At 52.9% G+C, this 16,071-nt stretch overlaps 1 long non-coding RNA gene across 1 annotated transcript in view; it reads right to left on the bottom strand.

Annotated features, from left to right (window-relative positions):
• Window positions 1–241: 241 nt before the first annotated feature.
• LOC138688074 (uncharacterized) overlaps window positions 242–16,071 on the bottom strand; it is an 85,887-nt gene continuing 70,057 nt past the window's right edge. The window contains exon 3 of the long non-coding RNA XR_011327139.1: window positions 242–559. This is a non-coding gene — a long non-coding RNA (uncharacterized lncRNA). The remainder of the gene's footprint in view (window positions 560–16,071) is intronic.

Genomic DNA, 16,071 nt, shown 5'->3' with positions numbered 1-16,071 from the left:
GCTAGAGAGCAGAGCTGCCAAAGCAGCCCGGAAGAGCGCCGCAAAAGAGGACCGACCGGAACCCGCCGAGACAGATCCACGCTTTAGAGCTCCGAGCGCAAGAAAAGGAGCACCCGACTGGCACAGTGCCGATGAGTAAGGGCATTCGAGACCCTAGGGACGGTGCCCGAAGCGCATGCCGCGCTCCCTGAGCGCAAAGACTGATGATGGCATTGAGACCCGAGGAAGATCGAAGGCGCACGAGACAGACTACACAAACTACACACCACCACGGACACAGGCTGGAACTGCCCTGCCCGGCACACGCTGCTCTCGGGCTCAAAAGCAACCCGCTCCCTTCATCTGCCCAAACAGGACTGCTCCTGGACAGCCCTGCCCTCCTACTCTCACTTTAAAACCCCTCCCGGCAATTCCCAGCTGTGTCCCTCCCTCCCAGCCTCTCCCCAGCCCGGGTCCCTCAACTTAGCTTGCAGAGGGCCAAGGGTACAAATCCATCCTCCGCAAAAATCACATGGGCTAACTGGGACGATCCGGCAGTCGCCAGGTTCCTCTTCATCATCTGCAGTGAAGAAAAAAAAAAAAAAAAAGCAACAAAATCAGAAGAGGCAGTAACCCATCAGCCAACACCAACTACTTTCCCAACCCCCCACTTAATCACACACACCACAGCGTTATGCTTACCTGCTCATTCCAGACTCAGACCCTGTGGCCATCAGCACTCATGGTACCTGAGACAGCAAGACGCACAAAATTAGCATAGCAGTCGTGAGACTCACCAGGCCCATTCTCCTCCTCCCTAATCCACAGCTCACCTCAAATGCTCATCCCATTCCAAAGGTGACCCGCACAGTGCCTGCAAAACAGAAGGTAAACGCTTAACCAAGCAACCACCTAATACTTCAATATTCAACACCGGCACAGCCCACAACCACCTCACCTTCTCAGACTGCTCATCGGCCTGCGAATTCGCCCCTCTGAGGCTGCGTGCGCCACCTGCAAAAACCAAAGCAGAAGACGCATGCTGAGAGGCCGCCCGAAACCTCAGCCTGCCCAGACCGATTCCCAACTCCCTCTCCTTTACCTTGGCCGCTCGACCACCCCACTCTGTCGTCAAGAGCTTGCCACATCAAAGCATGCGTACCGCCTGCAAAAAACAAACGACAAGGGATGCTTCCAACTTTGCCAACAATACAACGCCTCCAAAGGAACAGTTCCTTTAACCCAGTAATCATGACTCACCTTGCCGAGACACCTCCGGTACCGATGGCCCGCTTCACTCCTTGCTTCACACCTTCAAAATAAAAAAGAACCCTATCAGCTAGTCACAGAGCCACCGGCCGCATCTTCCCTCTGATTCCACTCACGGACCCACCTTCTTATGCTGCTCCGCTCCCCTCCTCCGTCACTCTGTGGCATGCACCTTGTCCCTCCGCATCTGAAAAAAGACATATCGAACGAATCACCGAGATGCAGAGCAAAAGCTTAACAATTCCAGAGGTCTTGATTCCATCTACAAAGACCATCTGGAGTCCAGCTACAGCCTGCCATATTAGGGGAATTAAAAAAAAAAAAAAAGGGGGGGGGCAAACTTTAAGCCCATCACATGCAAGACCTAACACCTTAGAGAGTCAAATCCGCTTCACTGCCCCTCAACAGCCCCTGCCACAGGGCTCCAATCATCTCCGTACAACACTATTGGCACGGCTGTTCGCGCAGCCCACCAATGGCTACTCGAGCTGAGATGACTGTACAACCCTCGCCTAAACGGTCTAGGCACATCGACGTTTCACCTGTAGATTCTTATCGCTGTTCTACCTACCCCTGACTCTACATCCCCAGGCAGAGCAGCTCCAAGCCAAACACACCCGCGCACAAACACACACAACACGGAACACTACCAACAAGGCGATTCAAAGAGAGAGAAAACTCTCAGCAAGAAGAATGACAAGCCCCGGACGGGAGGCGCCATCCGGCAAATTGACCTACAGCACCCAAAACCACAAAGCGAGGAGGTTCTACGACAGCCCCAAAGAAGAAGAGGCAAAAGTAAGGGCCCGTTACAAGATCAAGCCCGTCAAAACCAAGATGATGGATGCGCCAGAAGCCTGGCGTCGAGACCTAAGGATGTCAGGATGCGGGGAAGAAGTCCCAGTCCGAGAAAACGGACGGCTAGAGAGCAGAGCTGCCAAAGCAGCCCGGAAGAGCGCCGCAAAAGAGGACCGACCGGAACCCGCCGAGACAGATCCACGCTTTAGAGCTCCGAGCGCAAGAAAAGGAGCACCCGACTGGCACAGTGCCGATGAGTAAGGGCATTCGAGACCCTAGGGACGGTGCCCGAAGCGCATGCCGCGCTCCCTGAGCGCAAAGACTGATGATGGCATTGAGACCCGAGGAAGATCGAAGGCGCACGAGACAGACTACACAAACTACACACCACCACGGACACAGGCTGGAACTGCCCTGCCCGGCACACGCTGCTCTCGGGCTCAAAAGCAACCCGCTCCCTTCATCTGCCCAAACAGGACTGCTCCTGGACAGCCCTGCCCTCCTACTCTCACTTTAAAACCCCTCCCGGCAATTCCCAGCTGTGTCCCTCCCTCCCAGCCTCTCCCCAGCCCGGGTCCCTCAACTTAGCTTGCAGAGGGCCAAGGGTACAAATCCATCCTCTGCAAAAATCACATGGGCTAACTGGGACGATCCGGCAGTCGCCAGGTTCCTCTTCGTCATCTGCAGTGAAGACAAAAAAAAAAAAAACAAAAAAAAAGGCAACAAAATCAGAAGAGGCAGTAACTAACCCATCAGCCAACACCAACTACTTTCCCAACCCCCCACTTAATCACACACACCACAGCGTTATGCTTACCTGCTCATTCCAGACTCAGACCCTGCGGCCATCAGCGCTCACGGTACCCGAGACAGCAAGACGCACAAAATTAGCATAGCAGTCGTGAGACTCACCAGGCCCATTCTCCTCCTCCCTAATCCACAGCTCACCTCAAATGCTCATCCAAATCCAAAGGTGGCCCTCACAGCGCCTGCAAAACAAAAGATAAATGCTTAACCAAGCAACCGTGTAATATTTGCTATTCAACACCAACTCAGCCCATAACCACCTCACCTTCTCAAACTCCTCATTGGCCCGCGGCATGGCTCCTCTGAGGCTGCATGCCCCACCTGCAAAAACCAAAACAGAAGACGCATGCTGAGAGGCCGCCCAAACCCTCAGCCTGCCCGGACCGATTCCCAACCCCCACTCCTTTACCTTGGCCGCTCGACCATCCCGCTCTGTCGTCAAGAGCTTGCCACGTCAAAGCATGCGTACTGCCTGCAAAAAACAAACAAGGGATGCTTCCAACTTTGCCAACAATGCGACACCTCCAAAGGAACGGTTCCTTTAACCCAGCAGTCACGGCTCACCTTGCCGAGACACCTCCAGTACTGATGGTCCGCTTTGCTCCTTGCTTCGCACATTCAAAATAAAAGAAAAAAAAAAGAAACCCTATCTGCTAGTCACAGAGCCACCAGCCGCATCTTCCCTCTTATTCCACTCACAGACCCACCTCCTTACGGCGCTCCGCTCCTCTCCTCTGTCACTCTGTAGTACGCATCTTGTCCCTCTGCATCTGGAAAAAAAACCATATTGAACGAGTCAGCCTGGATGCAGAGCAAGAGCTTAACAATTCCAGAGGTCTTGATTCCATCTAGGAAGACCATCCGGAGTCACACTACAGCCTGCCATGAAGGAAAAAAAAAAAAAAAAAAAAAAAAAAAGGGCCAAACTTTAAGCCCATCACATACAAGACTTAACACCTTAGAGATTCAAATCTGCTTCACTACCCCTCAACAGCCCCACCACACGGCTCAAATCATCTCCTAAAACACTGTTGGCACAGCTGTCCACGCAGCCTGACTATGGCTACTCGATCGCAGATGAGTGTACAACCCTTGCCTAAATGATTTAGTCGTAGCAAGATTTCACCCACAGACTCCTATTGCTGTTCCACCTACCCCCGACTCTACATCCCTGGGCAGAGCAGCTCCAAGCCAAACACATCCATGCACGCAACATACACAACACAGAACGGTACAAACAAGGTGATTCAAAGAGAGAGAAAACTCTCAGCAAGAAGAATGACTCCCGGACGGCAGTCACCATCCGGCAAGATGACCTAGAGCGTCTGAAGCAATGAGGCAAGGAGCCTCTACAACGGCCTCAGAGAAGTGTTGTCAGAAGTCACAGCTTGTTACAAGATGGCACTATCAAAACCGAGACAGCAAATGCTTAACAAGCCTGTCCTCAAGACCTAGGAACATCAAGATGCAGGGAAAAAGTCCCAGTCGAAGAAAACACATGGCTAGAGAGAAGAGCCATCAAAGCAGCCTGGAAGAACATCTCAAAAGAGAACGGGCCAGAACAACGCTGACACCAATCCACACTTTAGAGCTCTGACCGCAAGAAAAGAAGCACCTGATTGGTACCATGCCAACAAGTACGGGCATTCGAGACCCTAGGAACACTGCCCAAAGTACACGCCGTGGCTCCCTGAGCACACAGAGCGGCAAGTACATCGAGACCCAAGGAAGGTCTAAGATGCAGAAGACAGGCTACGCTAAACTACGCATCACCACAGAGAGAAGCTGGAACTGCCCTGCCCGGCACACGCTGGTCTCGTGCTCAACAGCAACCTGCTCCCTTCCCATGCCTAAAGGGCACTGCTCCTGGACAGCCCTCTCTCCTACACTAACCTTAAAACCCCTCCCAGCAATTCCCAACTTTGTGCCTCCCTCCCAGCCTCTCCACAGGCCTGGTGCCTCAACTTAACTTTCAGAGGGCCGAGGGGCCGAATCCATCCTCAGCAAAACCCACACAAGGTAAACCAGGATGGTCCTCCAGGCAACACATACTTCTTCGTCATCTGCAATAAAAAGAAAAAAAAAAGACCAAACAAACAACAACACAACCAGAGACGAGAGTAAGCATCACATTGGACAACGCCAGTTACTTTCTCAAGTCCCCACTTAATCACGCACACCACGGTGTTACACTTACCTGCACATTCCAGAGTCACACCCTGCAGCCATCATCGCTCATCATACCTAACATGCACCAAGTTAGCATGGCGCTCATGAGAAGTCACCGGCCTCGCGCTCCTCCTCCCTAATCCACAGCTCACCTCAAACGCTCATCCAATTCCAAAGGTAGCCCACACAGCACCTGCAAAAGAAAAGGTAAATGTTGAACTAGCCAGCCACTTAGCTATTCAACACCGAGACGGCCAACAACCACCTCACCTTCTCAGACTGCTCATCACTCTGTGGCTTCACCCCTCCGAGGCTGCGCGTGCCACCTGCAAAAACCAAAGCAGAAGACGCATGCTGAGAGGCCGCCCAAAACCTCAGCCTGCCCAGACCGATTCCCATCTCCCACTCCTTTACCTCAGCCACTCACACGCCCCGCCTCTGCCATTGACAGCTTGCCACATCAAGGCCTGCGTACCGCCTGCAAAGCACAAATGAAGAGGGATGCTTCCAACTCTGCTAACAATACAACACCACCAAAGAAATGATTGCTTCAACCCATTACTCACGGCTCACCTTGCCCGAGTCACCTCCGGTACCGATGGCCCGCTTCGCTCCTTGCTTCGCACCTTCAAAATAAAAGAAAAAAAGAACCCTATCAGCTAGTCACAGAGCCACCGGCCGCATCTTCCCTCTGATTCCACTCACAGACCCACCTCCTTACGGCGCTCCGCTCCCCTCCTCCGTCACTCTGGGGCACGCATCTCGTCTCTCCGCATCTGAATAAAACCCCATATTAAACGAGTCAGCCTGGATACAGAGCAAGAGCCTAACAGCTCCAGAGATCTTGATTCCACCTAGGAATACCAGTACTCCAGCTACAACCAGCCATTCTAAAAGAAAAAACAAACAAAAAACCCAGGGCCAAACTTTAAGCCCATCACATGCAAGCCTCAACACCTTAGAGACTCAAATCCACTTCACCACCCCTCAACAGCCTCTGCCACAAGCCTACAATCATTTCCGTAAAGAAATCTCAACGTTGCTGTCCACACAGCCCACCAATGCCTGCTCGATCCCACATGACTGTACAACCCTTGCCTAAACAATTAAGGCCAATCAACATTTCACCCATAGACGCTTATCTCTGTTCCACCTACCCCTGACTCTACAGCCCCGGGCAGAGCAGCTCCAAGCCAAACACACCTGTGCACAGACCAACACAAGACAGAACAGTACAGACAAGGTGATTCAGAGAGAAAACTCTCGGCAAGAAGAATGACTCCCGGATGGGAGGGGCCATCTGGCAAGACGACCTACAGCGTCCAAAACACTGAGGCAAGGAGGCTGTACGGCAGACCCCAAGGAGTCCAACGTAACAGCCTGTTACAAGACAGTACTGTCAAAACAGAGATGATGGATGCACCAGAAGCCTGTCATCAAGACCTAGGAACATCAAGATGCGGGGAAGAACTCCCAGTCCGAGAAAACTGCCAAAGCAGCCCGAAAGAACGCCACAAAAAGAACCGACCGCAACCCGCCGAGACCGATCCATGCTTTAGAGCTCCGAGCGCAAGAAAAGAAGCGCCCGATTGGCACCGGGCCGATGAGTAAGAGCATTCGAGACCCTAGGGACGGCGCCTAAAGCGCATGCCACGCTCCCCCGGCGTAAAGCGCAACGAGGACGTCGAGACCCGAGGAAGGTCTAAGCGCACAAGACAGACTACACAAACTACACGCCACCGCGGACACGGGCTGGAACTGCCCTGCCCGGCACACACTGGTCTCGTCCTGAAAAGCAACTCGCTCCCTTCGCCTGCGCAAAGGCGACTGCTTTGGGGCAGCCCTCTCTCCTGCGCTAACTTTAAAACCCCTCCCGGCAATTCCCAGCTGTGTCCCTTCCTCCCAGCCTCTCCCCAGCCCGGGTCCCTCAACTTAGCTTGCAGAGGGCCCAGGGTCCGAACCCACCCTCCACAAAACCACACGGGCTAACTGGGATGTTCCTCAAGGGGACACAGTGCTCTTCAACATCTGCAATAAAAAAAACAAACAAACAAAAAAAAACCAAATCAGAAAAGGCAGTAAGCATCCCGCTGGCCAACGCCAACTACTTCCCCAACTCCCCCCTCCTCACAAGTGCCACCGCGTTCGCTTCCCCGCTCATTCCAGAGTCAGACCCTGCAGCCGTCGTCACTCGTGGTACCTAAGGTACCAAGAGACACCGAGTTAGCGTGGCGCTCGTGAGAAGTCATCGGCCCCACGCTCCTCCTCACTAATCCACAGCTCACCTCAAACGCTCACCCAATTCAAAGATAGCCCACACAGCGCCTCCAAAACAGAAGGTAAATGCTTAACCGAGCAGCCCCATAATACTTCGCTATTCAACACCGACCCGGCCGACGACCGCCTCACCTTCTCGGACCCCTCACCGGCATGCAGCTTTGCAGGAGACCTTAGAGCAGACTTCACGGTATGTAAAGGGTGCCTATAAGAAACCTGCAGAGGGACTTTTTACAAGGGTGTACAGCAATAGGACAAGGCGGTAACGACTTCAGTCCTAAGGAGGGTACATTTAGTTTAGGTATTAGGAAGACGTTTCTCACTAGGGGTGGCGAGGCACTGGAACGCGTTGCCCAGAGAACCTGCGGATGCTCCCTCCCTGGAAGCATTCAAGGCCAGGTCAGATGGGGCTTTGAGCAACCTGGTCTCATGGAAGGCGTCCCTAACCATTGCGGGGGTGGGGTAGGAACTAGAGGATCTTTATGGTCCCTTCCAACCCAAACCACTCTACGATGCTATGACATCCAAATCCAACTGCAAAACTCAGCTGAGAAGGGCTGGTGAACCCTCCTCCCTTTCCCCAGCAGTCCCAAAACTTTAGAAACCCCTTTTCTTCTCCTCACCCGTCAGGAAAGGAACCCCACTGCTTCCTGACGCCTCCTGCCCTCCATTCGCGCCCCTGAACCCCCTTCAGTGGCTACTCCTCAGGAGCCCCTCTTCTGAGCCACATCCCAAATTCTGGAGGCACCTCCTAACCTACAGTTTCACAGAGACCCTGAGCTCTGCTACATGCCCACAAAATAAAGTCAAGTCCCAAGGCTTGTAATCTACGAGGGGCCTGCCACGAGCTGCAAAGATTCTAGGGACAACGGGGCATTCTGTGGGCAATGAGGAAAGGCAACGAGGCATCCCAGAGCCTGAAAGGCATTGTGCTTCACGGCCCTTCTGCTTTCTTCAGAAATACTAAATCTCCATAGACAGATGCATACAAGACGCTCACCCTAACCCCTGCTAAACAATGTCACCATCGGTCCCGTTAAGAGAGATATCAGCAACTTACACAGCATACAGCAGAACTGGTGGAAAAAAACAAGGTTCCTTTTTCAATAAAGTTGGGAATTCCAGGAAAACACAATGCATGAAGAATTTAAAAAAAAAAAACAAAACTAAACAATGCATACTACTAAACCATCTTTCTACCCCCGAACACTCAAAACAAAATTACTGACCTGAAAAAAAAGAAAGGAAAACAAACAAAAAAAAAGCTGCATACAAGCGTTACTTTCTACCACACAGGCTGCTGAACCTTGACTGGGCCTGAAGCTCTTACCTCAGGCAGACAGCTCTTCCCAAAGGGCTGAGCCAGCTCAAAAGCTGCAAAGGACTCAAGCAAGAGCTGAGCACCAACGCCAGAGAAACCCAGGAGCACAAGGAGCTTCCTCAGCAGAGGCTGTGGCTCAAATAGCCCCAGCCTCCGCCCACCACCCTTAGCACAATCACCTGGGAAAGGGGAAGGGCAAACCACCAGCAGTTATAAAGTCAGCTGGAGGAGCAGCAGCACTGCTCTCACCTGCCTTAAATTTACAGCAAATGAGACCCTGAACAGAGAAAGTAACCCCCCCCCAGGAAATGACACTACTTGCTCCTGTACTACAGCTACAACTATTGCATCGGCAATGTGACCAGGTAATGAATTAAACTTAATTTTTCTGGCATGTAGATAGAAAACGATAGATGTCTTTCTAAACTAGGTAAGAAACTAGGTAAGAAACTAGCTCATTAAATGCAATAACAATGTAGTTATTAAAATCACATCAGTCACCGGCGAGGTCAGCAGACGCAATGGTAAGTTGGCGGCTAAGCGCTAGATTGAGGCGGACCGGGAGGTTCCCAAGGCCCGGGAGCCCCGGGGAAGAGCAGAGGGACAGCGCAGAGCCGGCAGCTCTCGTGAGAGAGGCTGACGCGGCTTGGGCATTGCCAGGGGCAACCGCGGAAGATTTAAAGGGCCCTGAGGAGCGCCAGCAACCGGGAGCGTGGCAAGCAGGGCGTGTCGTGTCAGAAAGGGCATGGCGTGGCAGTTCGTGCGGGTAGGGCGCAGCCCCCGCCCCCCCTTCCCAGCTCGAGAAGGCTACTGAAGCGGTGGGCATCGGCCTCAGAAGGAGACGCCAGTATGGCTGCCACTCAGCTGAAAGCCATTGCTAGGAAAAATGGAGAAAGAGAAATTAAAATGCAACTGGGTACAAGAAACGTGGGAAAGCAGTAAAAAATAGGGAGCCACAGAGAGGGAATCGTAGAAAAAAAAAAAAATTATAGATGAAGCGCTACGGGGCAGAGTTAGCAGAAGAGTAACAAGTTTTTGGGAGCCAGGCGGGCAGGTGGGCCGGTGGAGAGAGAGACGGAAGGAGGAACAGGCAGGGAGGCGAACAGAGATTTGGGGAAGGGTGGCAGAGATGGAGCGGGATGCACGCGACAGAATGCGCGACTCTCCGCAGCTCCCGGCGCCGGCGGGAGACCTTCACCGCCCCGATGCTTTTCTCTCTGCCTTGGCGGCAGGCGCCTCGACGCTCCTTTCCCGCGAGGCTTCCCGGTGGCTCGTGCGCGCGGCCGGCGCACTCTGTCTGGGATGGCTCGGATGGACCCTTCCTTGCTGCGGGGGCTGGCTGTTCCTTGCTGGACGTGGCTGCCTGCGGGACCCCCTTGGATTCCCTCCTCGGACGGTTCACCTCCGTCAGCTCCCTCGGGTGGGCGTGCCTGGGCAGACCCTTCCCCAGCTCAAGGGAGGGATTCCAAAATAGGAACGGTGAGCTGGACGGAGGGGGACATAGAAATAAAACTTAAAAAGCAATAGGGTACAAGACAGATAGGAAAACATGAAGAAATAAAGGCAGGGAGATGGACTGGGGGATACATAGAAACAAACGAGAAAGCAGCGGGGTACGGGAAACAGGAAACAATTTGCAACCAGGGACAGGGAGGAAGACAGAGGGAGAAATAGGGAAAAAAAAATTCAAAAAGTGACGGGGTACGATTCACATGGACGCAAATTAAAAAATAAGGCCGGGGAGCTGGAGAGAGACATACCTATAAAGAAACTTTTAAAACCGACAGGGTAAAGGAAAGAGTGAGAAGAAATAAAGAAGAGGAAGAGGGAGCCAGATAGAGGGAGGCATAGGTAGAAATTTTGGCAAGAAATGAGGTAAAGAGCAGAGGGAATTTCCTGGTTTTGGCAAGAATAATTTTCTTCCTAGTAGCTGGTATAGTGCTGTAGTTTGCATTTAACATGACACTAATGTTGATAAAAGACTGATGATTTAGTTGTCATTAGGCAGTGTTCATACTAAGTCAAGGATGTTTCAGCTTCTCCTACTGCCCTGGCAGTGGAGGCTGAGAGTGCAGACAGCTGAGCCAAACGAGCCAAAGGGGTATTCCATACCATATGATGTCCCAGCCAGTATATCAATAACCCCAGGCCCTGACCCCTGGCCCTGAGCCATGAGACTGTGATCCCTGACACCGTGACCTTTGAGGCTGCGAACCCATGCTGTGACCTTTGGCCCGATGGCCCTTTTCACCCGGTGACCCTTTGACCCCCAGCGGGTGACCTTTGACTTCTTGTCGGTGACCTTTGACCCTGACAGTTGACCTTTTGACCCTCTGGTGTGGTAACCTTTGAACTTTTGACCCCAAAGACCTTTGCCCCCTACCCTGGTGCCCTTTGACCCCTGCCAGGTGATCTTTGACCCAACTACCTTTGACCCCGACCCCGTGACCTTTGACCCCGACCCCCTGGTCTTTGACCTCTGGCCCGTGACCTTGTACCCCCGAGCCCTTGACCTTTGACCTTTGGCCCGTGACCTTTGGCCCCCGAGCCCTTGACCTTTGACCTTTGTCCCGTGACCTTTGACCCCGACCCCGTGACCTTTGACCCCCGACCCCTTGACCTTTGGCCTCTGGCCCGTTGACCTTTGACCCCCGACCCCTTGACCTCTGACCCCGACCCCTTGACCTTTGACCTTTGGCCCGTGACCTTTGACCCCGATCCCTTTGACCTTTGACCCCGGCACGCGACCTTTGACATCTGACCCGTGACCTTTGACCCCGAGCCCTTGACCTTTGACCTCCGGCCCGTGACCTTTGACCTATGGCCCGTGACCTTTGACCCCGACCCCTTGACCTTTGACCTTTGGTCCGTGACCTTTGACCCCGACCCCTTGACCTTTGACCCCGACCCCTTGACCTTTGACCCCGACCCCTTGACCTTTGAGCCCCGACCCCTTGACCTTTGACCCCCGACCCCGTGACCTTTGACCTCTGGTCCGTGACCCTTGACCCCGAGCCCTTGACCTTTGGTTCGTGACCTTTGACCCCGAGCCCTTGACCTTTGACCTCTGGCCCGTGACCTTTGATCCTGACCCGTTGACCTTTGACCTTTGGTCCATGACCTTTGACCCCGACCCCTTGACCTTTGGCCCCGGCCCCTTGACCTCTGGCCCGCGACCCCTTGACCCCGACCCCTTGACCTTTGACTGCTGATCCCCGACCTTTGACCCCCTGCCCCTGTAACCTTTGATCCTGTGGCCTTCGACCCGTGGCCTTTGGCCCCCTGACCCGTGCCCTTTGACCCTCCCCCGGTGACATTTCACCCCAGACCTCGGCCACCCCTGACCCCGTGAGCTTTGACCTTTAACCCCCGCCCCGTGACCTTTGGCCCCCTGACCCCGTGAGCTTTGATCCGGACTTGGTGATCTGTGACCTTTGAGCTCGACCCTTGAACCTTTGAGCTTTTACCCCGACCCCGGTGACCTTTGACTGTAACCCCATGGGCTCTGATCTTTGACCCTGTGACCTTTTACCCCGACCCAGTGACCTTTGATATTTCACCCCTGCCCCCGGTGACATTTGACCCCAGACCCCTGTGACCCCTGACCCCACGAGCTTTGACCCTGACTTGGTGACCCTTGACCCCCACCCCTGACCTTTGAGCTTGACCCTTCAACCTTTGCGCTTTTGCCCCCCTGACCCCGGCGACCTTTGACCCCGTGAGCTTTGACCTTAGTGACTTTAGACCCCTGACCCCATGAGCTTTGACCCCTGGGCCTGGTGACCTATGGCCTCCGAGCCCCACGACCTTTGACCTCCGAGCCCTTGCCTTTGACAGAGTTAAGCACAGCACTACTGCACATTTTAAAGTTAAAGCACTGCCCTACTGCAACGTTGCCGTGGAAAATGGTTTCTGCCCTGGGAGTAAATTGTTTAACTTCATCTTATAGCTCTTTACTCCCAGAGACTGAGCCAGCGGCTAATGCGGTTTTGTTTTAAATTTAAGTTTTACAATACCAACTTCAAAGTTTTGTAATACATTTTTACAATCGCAACTTCAAAAGATGCACTAGGAAATGACGTCTGCTGTGATACTAAATTTTTTAAATTTTTTTAATTAAAAACTTCTTTACTTACACTCAGCAGCAGTGCCATATTCTATTACTTTTTTTTTTAATATTTTATGTAATTTCAACGTTTTACAGAGCTTTTTCCACCATATCAGTCTTGTCCACATTCCTCACTGCCCTTATGTCCGTCGCTACCCGTCCAGAAGTTTTACTGCCCGAGGTGACGTTACCTCCACCATCCCTGTTCCCAAGCAAAAAACAAGTGAGCTCCACTCCTCTTCACACACTGTCCACTTCCACACTTAGACATAAAAATTATAAATAGCATTACATCACCTCAATATTTTACAAACACACCATGGAATAATAAAGTTACACTCACCTGCTTTACAACCCTGGCCTACTCCATGCTGGCCATCTAGTCCAGCTCCCCCCACCCTTCGCCCGCAAAATCCTCAACTGTCTTCCAAAGACCAGCCGCAGACCAACCTAATTCCCTGCGCTCGGTGGCGATTACCAGGTTCCAGGGGAGCGCTCCACGGGAGCTCTGTTCCTGGGAGCCTTGAAAAAAAATCGCCCTGCCTGCCAGAACCCCAGCCCAAGCCTGACCCCCATCCAAACATTGGCCGTGACCACTGTCCCCCAGAGCAGCCGGGACCGGAGGGGAAAAAAAAAAAAAAAAAAACACACACCCAGCGGGGTTTTTTTATTCTAATTGTATTTTATTTTTTCCTAATTGCCTAACAAACATCTCTACCTCCACCCTGCAAGAGACCACTAAAAAGCTAAACCACATAACCCTACAACGTTACGCACATTCACAACACACCACTCATTCAGATCACACGCACACTAGCCCTCGCTCTCAACTAACCCATCCCGCCGCCAAAGGGTGTCAAGGGGCCATCGCCCCTTACCCGCAGCACCCGGGGCCTCAAAAAGCACCCTGCCTGCAAAAACCCTGGCCCCAGCCCAACCTCCCCACAAACTGCCCTTCCATTACAGCAACGCTTCAACACGCGCCATCTGCGCCATACATAGATTTTCAACCAGACACTTAGCTTTCATAGTGGCACTTGTCACAGTCCAACCTCCGTAGCAGCCACATCGCCTAAACGCAAGGTTCCTTCAAACGCCTCGTGCCCCGTGATCACCTGCAAAACCAACACACAAAACTCTTGAATACAAACTTCACCCTTGGCATAAAAAACTCCTCCACAGCTCCACACTCCTGCTTCACACCTATTCCAGAAACAAAAACCTCAATGCCTTCACCATTTCTAGAAGCTTACCGCAAAGTGCCCACATAAACAAATATTAACACCCATGCCCACTTACTGCCTTACCATATTCTACCTCACAATCCACTTGCAATCCACTCCCCTACTGACATGCAATGACTCAAAAATCATTTAACCCTCAATGCTGACAAACTAGGCACATCGACGTTTCGCCCGTAGATTCTTATCGCTGTTCCACCTACCCCTGACTCTACAGCCCCGGGCAGAGCAGCTCCAAGCCAAACACACCCGCGCACAAACACACACAACACGGAACACTACCAACAAGGCGATTCAAAGAGAGAGAAAACTCTCGGCAAGAAGAATGACGACCCCCGGACGGGAGGCGCCATCCGGCAAATTGACCTACAGCGCCCAAAACCACAAAGCGAGGAGGCTCTACGACAGCCCCAAAGAAGAGGCAAAAGGAAGGGCCCGTTACAAGATCAAGCCCGTCAAAACCAAGATGATGGATGCGCCAGAAGCCTGGCGTCGAGACCTAAGGATGTCAGGATGCGGGGAAGAAGTCCCAGTCCGAGAAAACGGACGGCTAGAGAGCAGAGCTGCCAAAGCAGCCCGGAAGAGCGCCGCAAAAGAGGACCGACCGGAACCCGCCGAGACAGATCCACGCTTTAGAGCTCCGAGCGCAAGAAAAGAAGCACCCGACTGGCACAGTGCCGATGAGTAAGGGCATTCGAGACCCTAGGGACGGCGCCCGAAGCGCATGCCGCGCTCCCTGAGCGCAAAGACTGATGATGGCATTGAGACCCGAGGAAGATCGAAGGCGCACGAGACAGACTACACAAACTACACACCACCACGGACACAGGCTGGAACTGCCCTGCCCGGCACACGCTGCTCTCGGGCTCAAAAGCAACCCGCTCCCTTCATCTGCCCAAACAGGACTGCTCCTGGACAGCCCTGCCCTCCTACTCTCACTTTAAAACCCCTCCCGGCAATTCCCAGCTGTGTCCCTCCCTCCCAGCCTCTCCCCAGCCCGGGTCCCTCAACTTAACTTTCAGAGGGCCGAGGGTACGAATCCATCCTCTGCAAAAACCACATGGGCTAACTGGGACGATCCGGCAGTCGCCAGGTTCCTCTTCGTCATCTGCAGTGAAGACAAAAAAAAAAACACACAAAAAAAAGGCAACAAAATCAGAAGAGGCAGTAACTAACCCATCAGCCAACACCAACTACTTTCCCAACCCCCCACTTAATCACACACACCACAGCGTTATGCTTACCTGCTCATTCCAGACTCAGACCCTGCGGCCATCAGCGCTCACGGTACCCGAGACAGCAAGACGCACAAAATTAGCATAGCAGTCGTGAGACTCACCAGGCCCATTCTCCTCCTCCCTAATCCACAGCTCACCTCAAATGCTCATCCAAATCCAAAGGTGGCCCTCACAGCGCCTGCAAAACAAAAGATAAATGCTTAACCAAGCAACCGTGTAATATTTGCTATTCAACACCAACTCAGCCCATAACCACCTCACCTTCTCAAACTCCTCATTGGCCCGCGGCATGGCTCCTCTGAGGCTGCATGCCCCACCTGCAAAAACCAAAACAGAAGACGCATGCTGAGAGGCCGCCCAAACCCTCAGCCTGCCCGGACCGATTCCCAACCCCCACTCCTTTACCTTGGCCGCTCGACCATCCCGCTCTGTCGTCAAGAGCTTGCCACGTCAAAGCATGCGTACTGCCTGCAAAAAACAAACAAGGGATGCTTCCAACTTTGCCAACAATGCGACACCTCCAAAGGAACGGTTCCTTTAACCCAGCAGTCACGGCTCACCTTGCCGAGACACCTCCAGTACTGATGGTCCGCTTTGCTCCTTGCTTCGCACATTCAAAATAAAAGAAAAAAAAAAGAAACCCTATCTGCTAGTCACAGAGCCACCAGCCGCATCTTCCCTCTTATTCCACTCACAGACCCACCTCCTTACGGCGCTCCGCTCCTCTCCTCTGTCACTCTGTAGTACGCATCTTGTCCCTCTGCATCTGGAAAAAAAACCATATTGAACGAGTCAGCCTGGATGCAGAGCAAGAGCTTAACAATTCCAGAGGTCTTGATTCCATCTAGGAAGACCATCCGGAGT

This window comes from Haliaeetus albicilla, chromosome 1 (genome assembly GCF_947461875.1).
Source record: "Haliaeetus albicilla chromosome 1, bHalAlb1.1, whole genome shotgun sequence".
Taxonomy (NCBI): domain Eukaryota; kingdom Metazoa; phylum Chordata; class Aves; order Accipitriformes; family Accipitridae; genus Haliaeetus; species Haliaeetus albicilla.
This window is presented reverse-complemented; position numbering and strand designations above follow the sequence as displayed.